Source organism: Cebus imitator, unplaced genomic scaffold (genome assembly GCF_001604975.1).
Source record: "Cebus imitator isolate Cc_AM_T3 unplaced genomic scaffold, Cebus_imitator-1.0 Scaffold110, whole genome shotgun sequence".
NCBI classification, from domain to species: domain Eukaryota; kingdom Metazoa; phylum Chordata; class Mammalia; order Primates; family Cebidae; genus Cebus; species Cebus imitator.
The window spans coordinates 5,314,331-5,331,191 of NW_016107425.1; positions in this window are offsets into that span (position 1 = coordinate 5,314,331).

The following is a 16,861-nucleotide window of genomic DNA, read 5'->3' on the forward strand; positions in this document are numbered from 1 at the left end:
TTTTTTTTTTTTATTTTTTTTTTTTCCTAGTGAGATGGTTTCCTGTGGCAGCATATAGTTGGGTCACTGAAAGAAAATCCATTCAGATAGTCTATACTATTTAAGTAAAAAGTTCGATCCATTTACATTCAAAGATATTATTGGCATGTGAGGGCTACTTCCTCTCATTTTATTAATTGCTTCCTGTTGCTTTGTATATTCATTGTTTCTTTCTCTTTTGTTTATTATTGCAGTTTAGTGGTTTTTTGTAGCAGTAACATTTGAGTCCCTTCTTTTCCTTATTTGTGTGTTTGCTCTATCAGTGAATTTTATGCTTTTGTGTTTTCATGATGGTAGATGTTGACTTTTTGCTTCCAGGTATAGGACTCCCTTAGCATTTCTTGTAGGCCCAGTCTAGTGGTGATGAATTCTCTGTTTTTGTTTGCCTGGAAAAAGACTTTATTTAGTTAGTTATAAGGGCTAACCTTGCTGGGTGTAGTATCCTTGGCTGAAAGTTTTTCTTCCAACACTTTAAATATGTAATCTCATTTTCTCCTGACCTATAAGATTTCTGTGGATAAATCTGCTGTTGGTCAAATGGGGGTTCCCTTATACATGCCTACATGCTTTTCTTTTGCTGTTTTTAGAATTCTTTCTTTGTCTTTGACTTTTGACAGTTTGACCATAATGTGTCATGGAGAAGACCTTTTTGAATTGTATCTGTTTGGGACTCTCTTAGCATCCTGTATCTGGATGTCTAAATTTGTTACTAGACTTAGGAATTTTGTTATTTATTTACATGTGTTTTCTAGCACTTTTATTTTCTTTTCACCTTCTGGGACACTGAAAATTTGAATCTTTGGTTGCTCTATGGTATCTCATATGTCATTTAGGCTTTGTCCATTTTAAAAAATTCTTTTTTCTTTATTTTTGTCTGACTTGGTTATTTCAAAAAGACCTGTCTTTGTGTCAAGTTATTCTTTCTGTTTGATGTAGTCTATTGTGGAAAGTTTCAAATGTATTTTTAATTTTATTTAATATATTATTTCCAGATTTTCGGTTTGGTTCTTTTTTATGGCATCTATCTCTTCAGCAAATTTCTCATTCTGAATTATTTTTCTTATTTATTTGTAATTTTTTTGTATTCTCTCGTATTTATCTTTAATATTATTATTTTGATGTTTTCTTTTTGAGTCAGGATCTCTGTTGCCCACACTGAGTGCAGCAGTACAGTCATGGCTCATATTAGCCTCAACCTCCCAGACTTCGGTCTCTCACTTCAGCCCTTCCACTTCAGCCTCTCAAGTAGCTGGGACCACAGGCATACATCACCATGCCTGGCTAATTTCTTTTTGTAGAGACAGGATCTCCCTATGTTGCCTAGGCTGGTCTCAAACTCCTGGGCTCAAGTGATTTTCTTGCCTAGGCCTCCCAATGTGCTGGGATTATAGATATGAGCCACTGCACCTGGCCCAATATTATTATTTTGAATGATTTTTCTAGGATTTCATAAATTTCTTTTTTATTATAAACCATTGCTGGAGAATTACTGTGTTTCTTTGGATGTGTCATATTTCTTTGCTTTTTCATAGTTCCTGTGTTTTTACATTGCTGTCTGTACATCTGATGTGACAGCCACTTCTTCAAAATTGTTTTTGAATTTGCTTTGTTAGGGGAGAAGCTTTTTCTGAATATGTATCTATGACATGGGTATGGTAGAGCACTTTGGTTTTGATGCATGCAGTAGTGTAGTCTTTGTATGAGTTTATTGGCTATAAACACTATCAATAGTATATGTGAGTTCCTCAGTGCCTTAGGGTACAGTGATTAGTGGAGGCTGTGATAAAGTTTTGCTGGGGACAGGGATGCCAGGTGAACTTGTCCTCATGTCCCAATGGTGGCAGTTGTGGCCTGAGCATGCCTGTCCTTGGGCTCCAGGGTGGCATAGGCTGACACCAGTGTTAGTGGGTCCAGGATGCCAATTCTTGAGCTTCCAGGCAGCTTGCTTGGGTGCCATTGTGGCAGTGGAGGGCCAGGTGAGTATGTAGATTCTCAAGCCTGTGGGCAGCAGGCATAGCATGTGTATTAGCAGTAGCAGTGGCAGGACAATTATATGGCTCCTAAGTCATCCATGCGGGTATTGACAGTTGCTGTGAAAGGATGGGCAAGTCAGTCCTCAGGCCTGCAGGAGGCATGTGCAGGTGACGTCAACAGTGGTTGTAGTGGCAAGTTGGGAAGGCCTGATCTCCGGTCCCCAGAAGGAGTGTGTAGCTGCCAATGATGGTTGACTGGGGTGGGCAGTCCCCAGGCCCCTGATGGCATGCTAGGGCAGTGGGGAGGCAGAACCTGGCCTAGCAGACCTGTTCTCAGGCCTCCTGGTGATGTACACAGGTGGTGGCTATGTATGTGGCCCTGCTACTGGGGAGGGGAGGGTTCTTTTCAGTGGTAGTGGCTACGTGTAGGTGGCTGGGGAGCAGGTGCTTCACTTGCCCTTTGGCCGTAGGCAGTGGCAGCCTGAAGTGATGGTGGCTGCAGTGGGGAAGTTTGTCCCTGAGGTGTGTAAAAATGCATGGTGGTTTCTCTTCTGGGGGCAGGAGAGTCATTGCCAATGGCTTGCAATTCAGCCCTGGCAGCAGCAGTCAGCCAAGGCAGTGGCCACAGAGGGGGAATATCACTGGGGATCTACTGAGGTGGAGATGCAGAGCTGTTGGGCTTGCAGGCAGGATTCAGTCTTCTGGGGGCTGGATCTTCATATGGCACTTTGCTGTAGCTACTTAGGGCTCAAGGTGTGTGGGAGCCAGCATGAGCCACCCTCTGGAGCAATGCTATCCTATGTTCTCCAGGTAGCTCCCCACGTTAGTCTCAGAGTTTATGTGGTTTGAAGGCTCTCCCATGGCTGGGATTGTAGGATTACACAGTGGCAGTGTGGACCATTGAAGGTCACTTACTTACCATTTCCCTACATTGGGCTTCCAGTAGATCCTGGCCAAGCAGGCTGCCCTGTTTTTCTCTCCTTCCTTGCTTTAGGTGTTGTCAGTTCTCCATTGAATTCCAGTGTTCTTTCTTAGATGATATATTTGAAGTGTGATTATCTACTCACTATTTTTGTTCTTTGTGAAGGAGGCAAGTACCAGATGCCTCTTGTCATTAAAATTTTAATTGAAGAAAATGTAGTGCCTAAAGAATTAAAAGAAAAAGAAATAGAGGGTAAAATGAGATTTGAAAAAACAAAAATTACTAGTGAACCAAATATATCCCAAACCTCTAGGCAGGGAAACATACTGACATCCTCATAAGGAACACAGAAACTTTGATCTTTAATTAGATTTAATGTTTTCAGGCTGATTTTTAAAGTATGTTAGTCTCTGCAAAGATTGAAATCTGAAAGTTGCTTCTTGTGCTGATCTAAAAGATATGAACTGACTTTTTTATTTTCAAAAGGCATGTCCTTTGTTGTTCTAGAAATAATAATAAAAGTAATATCTTAATGTCAAGCAGTTCTTACCTCTATATACTCAGCCTTTCCAGCCCTGTATTTTTTACCATACATGGTCTACACTTGGGCTGTTGGGAAGTTGATGTGCTTCTGAAAAGCAGTGTGCAAATAGCCTTTGGCAAGTCTTAACATTTGAAAAATATCCTGGGTGACTTTTTTATTTGAAGAAATTAAGTGGTTAGTCATTTTGTTAAATGAGTAGTTAATGCTGTAATTTATCTTTTGAGTGTAATGTTTGTATTTTGCTTATATGTAAGTGACCTCTGTAGACGACAGAAACATCTCTTCTTTGTTTTCTTTCCAGGGACTTCTTCTTTCTTCCTAGTCATTCATGGCTGTCACATCTTGGGCTAACAAGCTGAGATGACTGGTTGGTTCACTGTGGTGTTCTCTTCCACTCTCCACAACCTTGACCTCTATCCATTCCTTTTCCATGTTGTCCTTTGGGTGGGCTAGAACATGGAAGGATGAGGGTGGCTTCTTTTCTCCATCCATAGTGACCACTTCAGTGTCAACAATTTCTTAGTCTTGACTTCCCATACCTCACCCTGGAATCCTGTGGAATGCAACTGAGGGGTTGGGGGTTTGGGGGCATGGACTTGGGTCAAAATCATTCATGACCTTATCACATGGGTCAGATCAAAGTTGGCCAGATGGAGGGCTATATTGTTTCAAGTCTCATTATTGTTCTGAAGCTTTTAATGTAGAAAAGGGCACTCCAAATGGGAAATCACAACCCTGGAATTTGAGTCTGGCATCTGGGCTCCCTCAGAGGGTTATTACTGAGCTGGACTCTCAATCTCTGCATGAGAACTCCATCCACTCAGCGTGAGCTATGGCACAAGACATATGGAAAGCATGAAAACAAAAATAATATGAATAAGAGAATTGTGGGAAAGACTATGGATACTTGGAAACAAGAGTCCAAGCAATAGACTCCAGCAATAGAAAGCAGTTTCTTTAGCAATAGAAACTATAACTTTTACCCGATTTTACATGATTTACCAGAATACAGACCCCATGTCAACATTTCTTTATTTTATTGCTCACATTGTTCCAGCCTTGACCATCAGAAGCCTTTTCAGTTAGCTACTCTATTTATTTTTTTTGGCACCTCTCTCTCTCTCTCTCTCTCTCTCTCTCTCTCTCTCTCTCTCTTTTTCTTTTTTATTATACTTTAAGTTATGGGATACATGTGCATGATGTGCAGGCTTGTTACATAGGTATACACATGCCATGGTGGTTTGCTGCACCCATCATCCCATCATCTACATTGGGTATTTCTCCTAATGCTATCCCTCCTCTAGCATCCTCCCCCTAGTGTGTGATTGTCTCCTCCCTGTGTCCATGTGTTCTCCTTAATCAATAGGCCCTAGTGTGTGATGGTCTCCTCCCTGTGTCCATGTGTTCTCATTAATCAGCTCCCACTTATGAGTGAGAACATGGTGTTTGGTTTGCTGTTCTTGTGTCAGTTAGCTGAAAATGATGGTTTCCAGCTTTACCCATGTCCCTGCAAAGGACATGAACTCATCCTTTTTATGACTGCATGGTATTCCCTGGTGTATATGTGCCACATTTTCTTTATCCAGTCAATCATTGATGGGCATCTGGGTTAGCTCCAAATCTTTGTTACTGTTAATAGTTCCGCAGCAAGCATATTATAGTAGAATGGTTTATAATCCTTTGGGTATATATCCAGTAATAGGATTGCTTGGTCAGATGGTGTTTCTAGTTCTCGATCCTTGAGGAATCGCCACATTGTCTTCCACAATGGTTGAACTAATTTACACTCCCATCAATGGTGTAAAAGCATTCTTATTTCTCCAAATCCTCTCCAGCTTCTGTTGTTTCCTGACTTTTTAATGATTACCATTCTAACTGGAGTGAGAGACACATCTCTGTATTTTTTAAAGCACTTCCTTTCTGACATTACAAGATGCTCCACATTCATATTGTGTATTTCCTGTGCAGTGCTAGAAAAACATTTTTTCCAAGGAGCCCTAGTTCCTTTTATTGTAAAATGGTATTACAAACCAAGATCTGGGTGGTATAAGTGCTTGTTGTAATTTGCTTTTGATCACATAGGTCTGGTGCTTTGGTAAATTATGAAAGTAAATTTGCATTGCAGCTTTGGCCACTATCCAGAGAATTCTGATTCCACAAGTCTGGGGTTTAATCCTCAGATGATGCTGATGCTACTGGTTCACGATCCACGTTTGGAAAACCATTGTACTATGGGTTAAATTGGCTTTTGAGATCAATTCTGGGATTCAAAGCATTCCAAATTTAAAGCTACTGATATGTACAATGTGTCTTTTCAAATTTATCTGCTAAGAGATGTAAAGTGCTATAACTGGGTTTACTTATGCTGGATCATTTATGCAGGGAAGTATGCAGCTCGTGTGAGATATGGCCCAAATCACTGAAGACAAGTCACATTAGAGTTTCCAATCTCATTAATTATAAACCAGGAGTCCAAATTCTGCTTTAGCTTTTTAGCTAATAAAATGGATAGATAGTCTGATGAACTTCTCCAGTGGAGAAGTAAAAATGGAAGAAGAGATACTACTTAAGTGTTTAGTAGAAGGAGAATATTTTTTCTCCTTATGTTAAGGTATTGGGTTGCTATCAAAGGAAAAAATACTCATTTTTTTCCATAATAGGTTGATCTTTAGCAAATCTAACCTTGCCTGAGATGCCTGGAAAGGACTTTGGTAAAAGGAACATGATTGATTATTTTCATTATTTATTTTTTAAAAATGTATATTTTTTTGCTTTTTAGATTGTTTTCATTATTTATAAAAGTGGTCACTTTTACATATCTATTGTCTTAGTCAATTTTCTGCTGCCATAACAGAATACCACAGACTAAGTTATTTATAAAGAAAATAAGTTTATTTGGTTCACAGTTCTGGTGGCTGGGAAGTGCAATAGCATGGCTCCAGCATCTGGTGACAGTCATCCCACAGCACAAGGATGGAGGTAGACGTGAGCAGGAGAGGCAGAGAGAGGAAATCAGGCCAAATTTACTTTTATAACAAACCCATTCTCCTGATACTTAACTCAATCCCAAGATAATGAAATTAATTCATTCATGAAGACAGAGCCCTCATGACACTAATCACCTCTTGTAGGGCCTCTCAACATTGTTATAATAGCAGTTAAGTTTCAACATGAGTTTTGGCAGGAACATTCAAAGCATAACATCTACTACAGTTGTAGATTCATAATGATTTTAAAAGAGCCCTAATGAAATTACTAGGAACCTTGAAGCATTCTAAAGAAGAAAATATAGGAATGGAGGTGGGAATAAAATTAACATTTACTGAGACCTGTCATTATTTAGTGTAAACTTTTATAAAAAATATACCCTCAAATACAATGGCCTTAACAAAAAAAAGCCTTTTTTTTTTTTCTTACATATTAGCATAGGTATTCCAGGATGATGGGGGTGGTTTGAAAGAGGGAAGGGCAGCTGGCTCTGCTCCATGCAGTTATTAAGGGACCCAGGCTGCCGTGTTCAGCATGTGGCTTCAAAATCTACATGATATTGTTCCAGCCCATGGACCAATTGCCATGACAAGGGAATGAAATAGTGAGTGATGCAGCCTAAACTATGTTGCCACTTAGGAGTGGGAGTGGCTTATAGAGTGGTGCTGGGTAGATATGAATAATCATTTCTACAGGATCCTTACTCCTACCAAAACTTTCCTTCACAAAAAGTTTGGAAAAGTAGACATTAGTGCCTTCATGTAAATTAACACATGGAAATAGTCTTCTGGGACTCTAAAATTTCAAATCTTAGCTCTGCTTATGGGGCAAAGGGCTTTATTCATGAAAGAAAGTGCAAGGACTAGACCCAGCAGATAGGGGTTAGGTTTTTTGTATGTTGAATTGGACTGAGGAGGGCTGCTGGGAGCTCGAGGAAGGCAACACGGTATCAACAGGGCATTGTAGGCAGATATACCTGGGTTCGAATTCTGTGACCTTGGGCAATGTGCTTAAATTTTCTGGCCTTCATTTTTCTTGTGTATAAAATGATGAGAATATCAAATTCCTTATGAAGTTTAATGAGGAGTCTGATAATATATATAAAGGGTCCAATGAATGTAGATTTTTTTCCCTGAAATCACGTCAGATGTGCCACCATTCTTTTTACATATAAGGATACCTCCAATGAGCAAAAATATGTATTAATACATCTTTCACGAAAGTCCCAACAAAGATCTACAATCTTAGCTTTGAACAATTTACAACACTTTAAATGGCACTCACCCTGATAGAGGTAATCTTTCCAATGTTCTCATAGGATATGTATAATTTGGGTAATGTAGTGAATTTCTTTCTTTCTTTTTTTTTGAGACGGAGTTTCGCTCTTGTTACCCAGGCTGGAGTTCAATGGCGCGATCTCGGCTCAGCGCAACCTCCGCCTCCTGGGTTCAGGCAATTCTCCTGCCTCAGCCTCCTGAGTCGCTGGGATTACAGGCACGCACCACCATGCCCAGCTAATTTTTTGTATTTTTAGTAGAGACGGGGTTTCATCATGTTGACCAGGATGGTCTCGATCTCTTGACCTCGTGATCCACCCGCCTCGGCCTCCCAAAGTGCTGGGATTACAGGCTTGAGCCACCGCGCCTGGCCTTTTTTTCTTTTCTTTTCTTTTTTTTTTTTTTTTTACCATATCCTTTTTTGTCTTCATTTTCCCCTTTAGCTAATGAAAGATCAAATTAATTAAATCTTTTGATATATCAGGACAGCTCTTAGAGTAAGTGTTAAGGTAAGGACACTGAACTTTTCCACATGGTTGTAGCTTTATAACCTGAACACAGATTTAATGCCATGTCTTTTAGCCTTTTGGAGATTAATTACTGTACCAAATGCTAACTAGGCTGACTGGATTTCCTATACGAAGAACAGAATCCAAGTCTGCTATTTTACGGGGATATCTGAAAGCAGTTGCTCTGTTCAGGCATGAGACCACAGGGGATGCTCACACTCTGGAAGTTTCCCCTTTCTGCCTCTGGTTGGTCCATGAGTCTGGGCAAACCATAATGAGAAAAGGGGATAATGATGATTGCCACTTCCTAGCCTCCAGGAAAATGGTAGTGAGCATCAGAGCCAGGCCCTTGGGGTTGGGGAACTTGCTGTGAGGAAGGTGGTATGTTACCATACCGAGCTTTTCTGCCACTTTTCTCGTTTAGAACCCAGAGTATTTTAGTTTACTTAGGAGCAGAAGACATGGACTTATAAACAACTGGAAGTATGTTTTTAATCCTGTGTGATGTGAATGCTATTTTTGTTTGCCCCAAAATGCTCCTGTAGGTCTGGCAAACATCAGTTTTGGGTTCCTCTACTCTCCCAGCATTGGAGAGCCATTTCATGAGCCGGTATTGACTTTCTCATCTGATAGATGATGAAACAAAATTGGCAAAAGTTGGATGATTTGTGAAGGCTTTCTGATCTGTTTATACCAGTTGTTTGTACTACATCTGGCTTACACATGCTGCATTCTCATACAACGTACTTCATTTCTATTGCCCAACAGTGACTATCTTAAGAACCCTATGGAACGTAAAAGCTGATGCTTTCTCTGCTCAGTATTTTTCCATTTTTATGGTATATGGACTTTAAAGAAAAAAGCAAATGAAGGACAATGTACATCAGATTGCATTACTGATGCCATCACGATGACAAGGACTTGACAATCACAAACATTTGTAGATTCCATTTCAAGCACCCACTCACATAAGTAGCTCTAACACCATCAAATTTCAGGACAGTAAAAGAAGGTGGCTGTCTCATTGGAATTTGTTATGATGGGACTTAACTAGCCAGAAATATTTCAGGGTCTGTTATAGTAGGTCAGACCTCAGATCTGAATGATTTAGACTTCTGTAAATGACCACTGGCAAGAAAGTAGCCTCTCTGAGCGTTGTTTGACCCCTGAAACCAGAGGCAGTTTTACTGTGAAGTCAAATAAAACTTAGCAGTATGGTCACATAGTTGCAATTCTGAAAAGTTTGCCCCCAAAACTTGACATTGTCTCTTTCCACTCCCATATCCTCCCCACTGTGCCTCTCCTTGAATTGGGTGGTGTTGAAATGGCTACAGGAATGTTAGGTTCTGGCAAGGGGAAATGAAGTAGGGGATACATTTATTTTGGGTTTAGAGGGATATATTCATGTGGTTTGCAGTCACTTCTGTGTGTAGTTAAATTATTTTTAGCCATTCTGGTGAAGGAATGACTTCCAGGAATACTTCTGGTGCCTACTAGGCTGATACACCCAAGTTTGTGAAATGAATGTGCAGGGCCGGAAGTAGGATCACAGTAGGAATGTGCCTTATAGTGCCTGACACAAAGAGTAGGTGGGTGTTGGAGGAGAAACATGATTAAACATTTTTGCAAAAAATTCAGATGTGAAATTTTTGAATGGAAGGTTTGGTTTTCATCATAGTCTTATCAAAATGGAATTTTCCCCTGCCGGAACTATTTTTGATAATGCAGTGTGCAATTATAAGTGCACCATACATTTTCTTTTCTGCAGGGCATCAAGAGTTCCTGTGTGGCAGGGCAAATGCTGTATGCATTACTACTAACAGCACATACATCTGTAGGTGGGGTTGCATGTTGTATGCACCCCAAATATTGCATTGTGTCTTTAAGATACTGGTGTATATCACTCTGCTAAAGACTCGTGGTTCCAGATAAAAAGGCACACAAAATTGTCACTGATTCAGCAAACAGAAAAGTCAAGGCACAAATTGACATAAACTTATTGAGTCAATGGATGTTGTATGAGTATTTTAATTTACACAATTATTATACCTGAATACAATATAGTGACAGTTAAGAAACATATTTTAGTTGCCCTTGTACATGCCTCAATTTAAGAGTATATATTGTATAATTTTTCAGAGTATGCGGCCAAAAAAATAGAAAAAATTGAGTTGTATCAGGAAGTTAATTATAAATGCATACATATTTTTTCTGGATTTTATGAAGTTTATGGTATTTGTCAGCTTTTAAAACATTTTCACTTTTTGTAATTAATTTTTTCCACTCCAAACAAAAATCTATAACCTCATTTAATGTTGTGTTTATATTTTGTTTTTTCTTTCTTAAAGAAACATCCTCAAATTGTATAACCTTCAGCTATTACAAAACCACAATTTTCCTTTGTTTGCAATGTAAGAAGATAAATAATTGTCAGAGTACATGTGGTTTACAGTATTCTACATCTTAAACCTTTGGTTGAAGTATTTTTTTAAAAACTGCATTTGGCATTCTAAAGAATTGCAATGGAAGAACAGTAGAAAAGTTATCCCCACATTGTCACATCTCTACCACCCAAAAAATATCAACTCCAGAGTCCAGCTATTAAGTTTCTAGATCTGTCCTTCCTCTCAAGCTGCCTTTTGGGGTGAGTACGCTTTCTTCACATTCCTGAGGCCAGTGAGGCCTGGCATTCATCTTGTTCTCCCATGGCCATTTCCAGACAGTTACCCTTTCACCTTCTTACAAAAGCTCCTCTTCTTTTGGTGTTTCCACTGCCTGGCATTTCCTCTCTAGGAATGTTCCTACTGACCATGCTCCCCCTTAACCATTGACTCTACCCAATTCACTGTAAAGCTATTAATAGACTATTTCAGTGTCCATGGAACATCCTAGCTTTATTCACTTCCTGACGCTGCTGTACTAAAATTCCACAAATGTAGTGCCTTAAAACAACAGAAATGTATTTCTTCTGTTGATGTTTAGAAGTCTGAAGTCAGCATTGCTGGGCTGAAATCAAGGTGTTAGCAGGGATGTTCTCTGCCGGACTCTCTAGGGGAGAATCTGTTCCCTTCATCTTCCAGCTTCTGGTGGCAGCCAGCATCCCTTAGCTTGTGCTGCATCACCCGTATCTCTGCCTCTGTGCCCACATGGCCTTCTGTTCTCCTTTTTATGTAAAGTCTCCCTCTGCCTTTCCCTTATAGACATACATGTGATAGTATTGAGGGCCCACCAAGGTAATCCAGGATAATCCTCTTATCTCAAGATCTTTAACTTAATCACGTATGTCATATTGGGTTATATTCACAGGTCCTAGGGATAAAGATGTGGTTTTTTTTTTTTTGGGGGGGGGGATCTTCTTTTTAACCTCCTACACCAGCATTGCTATTCCTGAATGCTACCTCCACCTCTGTTCCAGTTCAGCCACCTACTTCCTGAATAACCAGCACTGAGGGCTCTCCTGACCCAGAACTGTCACATTAGAAAGCCTCCTCCTTTCTTTCTCACATTCCCACTTTCCCCACACCTGAACTGTGACCTCATGGAGACCTTTAGTTGCTTGATTCCCCAATTTTCCTCCAATCTTCCGACCCATTTCTGGCTCTCTTTCTTCCTGCCTAGCCTAGACACTTGCTGTTTGGATACCTTGAGCTTTTCTGTCACCATAACCCCTTATTAACTGCATACTTTCGGGGCACCATTCTTCAAAACCCTGGAATCTGGATTCATGTGACTACTGACGTGCTCGGCATCTGCACTTGGTCTGCTGGGTCCTGGTTGAATGAAGGGACACAGCCTCACTGATTCTGGTCTCTGGGCTCAGCACCTGCTGCTTGCTGCTCTGTCAGTACCCCTTCTCTTGCTCTGTTTCTCTGCCTCTGCTATAATAGGATGTCTCAGGACACATTCTGTGGGCCTCGTCCATCAGAATCTCCTGGAACACTCACAAAAGACATTCCTGGGCCCTACTCCAGACCTCTTGGATCTGAATCTCTGGGGAGGAGTCTGGAAATGTTCATTTTCAACAAGTACCCCCAGGTGATTTCCCCCTTAATTCTGTATTCACTCTCAAGTGTTTTCCTTCTGGGATTCACTAATGCACTCACTCCAGCAGTTAAAATACAACATGCTTTGGTACCAGTTGTGAAAGTTGTGAAACACCACTCCCAAGCTCCCTTTTCAGCACCCACCCCTCTGAGACTCCCAGGTCTCCCTGTTCTATTTTGACTCTTGGGGCCCTGCCACCAGTATTGTGAATGCTGCCTTTACTTTCCACTCCTTCTTGACATTGCCTTTCTCTAGCTACTGTCCCTCCTCTCTCTTCCTTTTTTTTTTTTTTTTTTAATATATGCATTGTTAAAAATCTGTCAGAGTATACACAGAAAGCACTTTGGCTTTTGTTGAATAGGGTTTAAATACAAGGGATTATTAGAAAGGTTGGAGAGAGGGACTCAGGGGAATAAAAGTGTACCAGTGCTGTGGTTGTCACACAGATGTACTCCAGGTACATTGTCACACAGATGTACCCCAGGTACAATGAATGCTGTCCTTTGACACCCAGGAGGCTGCTGAACAGACTCTGGAATGCAGAGTCCAGATGCAGCAACTTCTCCAAACGTTGTGCTTCCAAGACCTTGCTTGCCTGTAGGAAGAGGGCTCCTGCCTCACTTCCTCCTCCCAATTTCCCTGGAGTGCATCTAATGTATATCCAGATCCCAGCTGCAAAGTAGTCTGGGAAATGTAGCTTTTCTCTTTTCTATTCTTTGGTACAGGAAGGCACTCAGAACAGAGTGGAATGGATCTTATGTGTCTTATCTGGCACAAAAGAGTTGCGGGCACTTTCTGATTTCACATTCTCATTTTCTATCCACAACTTGATCAGTTGTGATTTGCCATTTTCCCCTACCACGTTCATGAACTTCTCTCACTAAGGTCAGCAGTATCTTTGAGCAGCCAGACGCAATGGACATTTTAGTGATTATCATATTGTAGCTCTCTCCTGCATTTGACTAATCAGGCCCTCCTCCAAACGCTTTGCTCCCTTGACTCCTCTGACACCACAATCTTTGCATTGTTCTCATAGCTCTCTGGACCTCCTGTTCTTACCCTGCTTCATAGGGTTCTCTTTCTATGCTTTAGCCTTCAGGTGAATTATGGAGATTGGTCTTCTGTCCACGCTTGTTTTCCCCCTCACATTCTCCTTGGGCTGTCTCATCTGGATTCACAGTTTTAGCTCAGACTAAATGCCAAGATTCTCAAATATTTATGCTGAGAATAGACTTCTCTCTCATTCCCGAACCTGCTAGACATGTAGCACTTCATAACATCTCAAATGTCACATATTCAAAACCACCCATTCAGTTGATGTCACCGCCAAAAATTTAATAACCCCAGTCAGCATCTTGGAAGTAGCACTTTGCTCCTCTTTCTCCCTGAAGCTCCACATCTAATCAATCCCCAAGTCCTGGCATTTCACCAGCAAAATATTTCTCAGATCTATTTGCCTCTGCTTCATTCCTATGAACACTAACCCAGTTCAGGGCCTTTCTGCATTTCTTCTGGATTACTATACTAGCTTCAAACTCATCTGTCTATCTTTAGTTTTGACCCCCTTAAATTAAATTAACCCTATGCACAGTCTTTCAGGCTGCAAGATCCAAACTGCAAGTCTAACACTCTACAAACTAATAAATTGAGGCACCAAACATCAGATGCTATTCTATAATTTCTCTAGACTGTCTCTCATCCTCCCATGTACATCTTGGGCTGCCAGGATTAGCAGAGGACAAGTTGCCAACTTTTACAGTAAAGACCCAGAGATGTCCAGGGTGTATGCCAACCAGGAGAGCCAGGTTCACTTCCTACCCACATGTCTGCTTTAGAGTAGGGAAAGCTATCATGGATACTGTGAAGACACCCAGATTCTCCTTCAATAAATGACTCGTTGACCCAGCTGCTGGGAAGATGTTGGAAGACAGACTTCAGGAGTTGCTTCAGTGGCCCAGAGCTACCTCACTTAAGGTCAAACCCTTCCTGGGGCATTCCACTGATGGATGAAGAATATAAAGGCCTGGCCATTCCAACATAAGTTGGAAAAGTCCTGAAGAAGCAGTCTAGGTCTCAGAGCTTATGTGGGGTTTGCTGAGGTCATCATTATGTCACATCACAGCAGGACTGATTCTTCTGTCCATTCCTGTTGCCTTCTCCTCCCTTCCACAGGTTGCAATCCTGCACCCTGGGAACATCCTACCACAGTTGGTACTAGGAGCAGTCTGAGAGCGCGGGGGCTGAGAGGAGATTTTGGAGCTGGATAGGTCACTTTCTGGATGGCAATGAGGATGCCATAACCGGTGGCAGGTGGAGCACAGAGGGCCCTTGGCACAAGGAGGCAGTTCATTTGTTAAAACTTTCACTCATGGAGAATCAGGATGGTATAGCAGGTAATGCATTAGCTGATGTGATGTGTCATGCATTTGAAAAATACAATAGAAATAGTAACTATATAAGTACGATGGAATTGGGTAACTATTGCTAAGTTCAATTGACCTCTGGAAAACAGATAATAAGAAGCTGATGGAGATTAATTTCCAATTAACAGCTAAGTATGAAAGCAAGAGAGCCTCCTTGATGGTACACAAAGCAGCTTTATCTCCCGCAGTGTGAGAGGACCAGGCCTAAGACTTAATCATTAGAGTAGCTAAGCTCTCATGAAGGTTAAATTTCCAATCAAAGCCAGTCTCCTATGTCAAAGTCAGGGCTAGGACCTTAACACATGAGATGAGGACATCTGGGTTAATAATCCTGAAAATCTCAAACTCCCAGACTTTCTGGAGTGCCCTGAGCCTGTAAAGGCTCGGCCCACCCCTCCCTGTTAGAAGCTGCCCTCCCCCATTGATTGGAGGTGATGCAGACACTGCTTTCCCAGGAGGCACATTTATTCCTTCTGTGATCTGTCACCATCTCTGTCCCAGGCACTGGGTCTATAACTAGAGCTATGTCACAACATAAGCCCAACTGGAGCTGTGCTGGGCCTAATAAGAGAAGAAAAGGACTACATCACAAATGAGTTGTAACATCTACCATCCTTTATCTGCATATGCTGGGAGAGTAGGCATGGGATTGGATTCTAAGCCTACTTGATCCAAGAATATACAGGATTTAACACCTTGGCATGGACTCCGGGCTATGGTGCAAACTCACTTCTACAATGGCACCTAAAGGCATGACAATAGCGATGGCCTACACTAAGTTAGGTTGCAATGTCAGAATGGCCGTGGCAGTGGGTGGAAGAAGAGACGTAAAAGCTCAGCAATGTCAGTGTGCTGGAGTGAATACACTGCAAAAAGCCAGAAAACTCACAGTATGATTGTGTTCCATGGGCAGGGTCAAAGGTTACACTACTTACCAACACTGTATGGAATCACTGAAAAAGGCACCAGCATCACCAAGAAGTCTAGTGCTGACTGTCCTCTGTGGACCAGTGGGCCAGGGTGGATGGTAGGAGAAGTTGCCACAGATAAAGACATCTTGGCAGCAAAGTCCTACACCATAGAGGCTTGGTGGCAGTGGCAAACCTGCAGAAGCCAGGCAGACACAATGACCATAATGAGTAGCAAGTGCGGAGGGGAGCGGGGTTGCTAACCCACAAAGCTGTGGGCATTTAGTAGAACACAGCATTCCTAAGGACAAAATACATGGGCAATGACAAGAATGCTTGGGACCATCAAAAGAAATCAAGGATGGAGGGTGTGTTCGTTACCCAGGGCTGCTGTTAACAAAGTACCTCAAACTTGGTGGCTTAAAGTAACAGAAAGTTATTCCCTCACAGTTCTGGAGGCTAGAAGTCCAAAGTCAAGGTGTCCACAAGGCTGGTTCTTTCTGGAAGCTCGGAGGGAGAATGTGTCTCATGCCTCTCTCCTGGCTTCTGGGGGTTGCCAGGAGTCCTTGGCATTCTCTGGCTTTGTTGGTGCATCACTCCAGCTCCACCTTTGCTGTCACATGGCGTTCTCCCAGTATGGCTCCATCTTCATGTTGCATCTTCTCTGTGTGTTCGTTCCAATTTCTCTCCCATGAGGACACCAGTCACTGGATGAGGGCCCATTCTAGTACAATATGAACTCAACTTGATTAAATTTACAAAGACTCTCTTTCTAAATAAAGCCACTTTTTGAAGGTCCAGGTAGACATAAATTTTGGGGAAACACTATTCAATCCAGTAAAAATGACCAGAAGGCTGAGGGAAGTTTTCCTAATAAAAAGTCACAATCCCTTTTCAATTTTATAGACCTGAGCCAGTTTTAAGGTCTAGTGCATATTGGCTGAAGAAAAATCTCAGTGTCCTGGTGAAGAAGCCTGCAACACCATAGCAGTTATACAGAATAGTGATCCTCCTAGTCCTTTCTTAAAGGGGTCTACTGCTATATACCTGGTGAAGTGAGCACCAGGTAACTGAGCACCCAAACATTTCAAGAATTATTAGACACAGGATGCTAATTGACATTAATACTTAGAGCCTAAGCATCATCATTGCCCTCGTGTTAGACTGCAGGCATAGTAGAGCCAGGTGATAAATGAATGAATTGATTTTAAAACATGTTACAAAGGTACAGTGA